The sequence below is a fragment of the Schistocerca serialis genome, chromosome 6 (assembly GCF_023864345.2).
Source record: "Schistocerca serialis cubense isolate TAMUIC-IGC-003099 chromosome 6, iqSchSeri2.2, whole genome shotgun sequence".
Classification (NCBI taxonomy): Eukaryota; Metazoa; Arthropoda; class Insecta; order Orthoptera; family Acrididae; genus Schistocerca; species Schistocerca serialis.
The window spans coordinates 705486526-705489435 of record NC_064643.1 but is presented as its reverse complement, the minus strand read 5'-3'; positions in this window follow the sequence as shown (position 1 = coordinate 705489435).

Below are 2910 nucleotides of genomic sequence, written 5' to 3'. Positions count from 1 at the left end.
CATCCTGGAAAACATTGAAAGTGATCCCACCTTCTTACAAAATCGATGCATTGGAAAACTCCTGGTTCTCCATGACAACAAAAAGCACGAATGTCAAAATCGAAATTCAAGGCAATGATGATTGTTTTTTTTGACATCAAAGGGATTGTGCACATTGATTAGGTACCAGAGGGACAAACAGTGAATCAGCATTACTACATTAGCGTCCTGGCTACCCTACGTGAGCGAGTACGGAGAAAACGGAACGATTTGTGGAGAAAAAAGTCATGGATCCTTCACCAAGACAATGCCCCAGCTCACAGTGCGTTGTCAGTGAAGACGTTTTTGGCAAAACACAACATTCCCATCTTAGATCATCCACCCTACTCACCTGATTTGGCCCCCTGTGACTTTTTTCTTTTCCCTAAAGTCAAGTCAGCTTTGAAAGGAACTAGATTTGAGACTGTTGAAGCAGTAAAAGAAAAAGCGACGGAAGTAATGTATGGACTTACCGAAAATGATCTGCTGCATTGCTATGAACAGTGGAAAATTCGTATGGAGCGGTGTAGAGACCGAGGAGGAGAGTACAATGAAGGAGATAACATGAAATTGTAAATAATTGTAAATAAATGTTTTTTCCAGCATCAGTCCGGTTTTGTTCTAGCCGCACCTCGTATTGAAGCCCTACGCCGTAGAACAGCGAATACTTGACCCTTCCGCAGTTGAGGGCGGCACAGCACGACTTGCTCGCCGGGTGCAGTCACGGACAGAGGCAATCTGTTATTAACAGCGCGCGCCCGGAAATACGCAAGTATGCGGTCTCTCGTAGGGCTGATATGGAATGCAGATATTGCCCTACGAGCCTCTGAAACGCCGGTGGATTCCAGTGTCCAAGTGGACCCATTTCATGGTGTGACAAACCAATATGACTCTGTGACACGGCTATGCATGACGGAATATGACAAACCTTTAGACGGCCAACTAAAAACAAATAAGTACGCCCATGAATTACTCGTTGTGTGCGTGATGCAAGAAGCAGTACCTCTGACGGTTCAGATGGTGACTGGCACAGGCTCTAAGTGGCACTCCAGCTAGGTGAAGACCTGCCGTTCTTTACCAGTGAAGCGCTGGTACAAGACTGATCTTCTCTTTCTCTACAGCTTTCCTCCGTAGCTCGGTAGCATAGCATATTTGCATGGTTAGACTACACCTTCCGCCCCCTGCTCTGCATACACAGATTTGACCGTCCAGTGACTTTAAAAATAAATTTGGAGAAAAATAAAAGAGGTTCAGCTTCACTCCCTCTTTTCCACGCATTTGCCCCATGTCTTTGCTAATAGCATTACTTAGATGGAACCACAGCCCTCTATAAAAAAATAGTTATCTTCCATGTTCCATTTATTTCGAACTTTCTAAACAACGGCCATAAATTCGCTAAAAGCTTCGTGTCTCCACAAATATGTTTTCTGGCAGAGTCTGGACGCCTGGGCGCCACTACCCTGTCCTACAGAATTAACAAAACCTATCAGTCTCATCCACTTTCTACCTAACATACTCTGCTTTATTGCCGGCCATCAAGTCATACTATGCATCGATCAAAGCTGCAGCTACTCCTTGGCCCTAGTCAGCCTACCTGGTAGCGGCCGCCGACCGACCGGCGCCACCCAATATGTTTGAACAACGAGACCGGGAGACTTGGCTGTCAGCAAACATTTTCACCCAGGTTCCGCAGAATAAAACTCCTCTCAGCTCTCAGCCGTCGTGCGCTTTTACTGCTGTCAATTAACTCGGCACCCTCTTCCTTCGAACACAGGTAAAGCCTACGGCTATGCCTTCACTAGAGCACATAACCAAGAGCGTTACCTGCTGTCAACCATTTCATCATATGAATGAAGTCAGATCGTATCAAATGTAGCAACCTAGTAACAGAGATCACCTTCCTTATTAACATTAAGCAGCATGACACCGTGTCAAAAGAGAGAGTGCCCTGCAATCTCTCTCATGCGTATTCAAATTCACTGATACATAAAGAGGCAAATACGGCACTGCGGTCGGCAATAACTATTAAGGCGACGAGTATCTGGTACAGTTGTCAGATCGGTTACTGCTGTAACAACGGGATGTTACAACATTTAAGTGAGTCTGAACGTGGTGTTATGGTCGGCGCAGCATCTCCAAGGTAGCAATGAAGTGAGGATTTTTCCTGTACGACCATTTCACGAGAATACCGTGAATATCAGGAAACTGGTGAAACGTCAAATCTCCTACACTGCTGTTGCCGGAAAAAGATCCTGCAAGAACAGGACCGACGACGGCTGAAGAGAATCATTCAATGTAACATAAGAGCAACCCTTTCGCAAACTGCTGCAGATTTCAGTGCTGGGCCATCAACAAGTGTCAGTGGGCGAACCGTTCAAAGAAACACCATCGATATGGACTTTAGGAGTCGAAGGCCCACACGTGTACCGTTGATGACTGCACGGCTCCGTCAGCACCGACACTGGACTGTTGATGACTGGAAAATGTTGTCTGATCGAACGAGTCTCGTTTCACATTGTATCGAGCGGACTTGTACGGCTATAGAGACAACCTCATGAATCCATGGACCCTGCATGTCAGCAGGGGACTTTTGAAGCTGGTGGAGGCTCTGTAATGGTGTGGTACATGTGCAGCTGGAGTGATATGGGACCCCTGATACGTCGAGAAACAACCCTGACAGTTGACACGAAGGTAAGGATCCTCCCTGATCACCTGTATCCATTCATGTCTACTGTGCATTCCAACGGACATGGTCAATTATAGATGGACAATGTGATACCCTACACATCGATTAAAATGAATCAGTTTCATTCGGATTTAATTAAATTCAGCACAACTTGTATATGAAGAAAGATAAACTGACAGCATGGCAATTTGTGTTGGCAGCGGTTA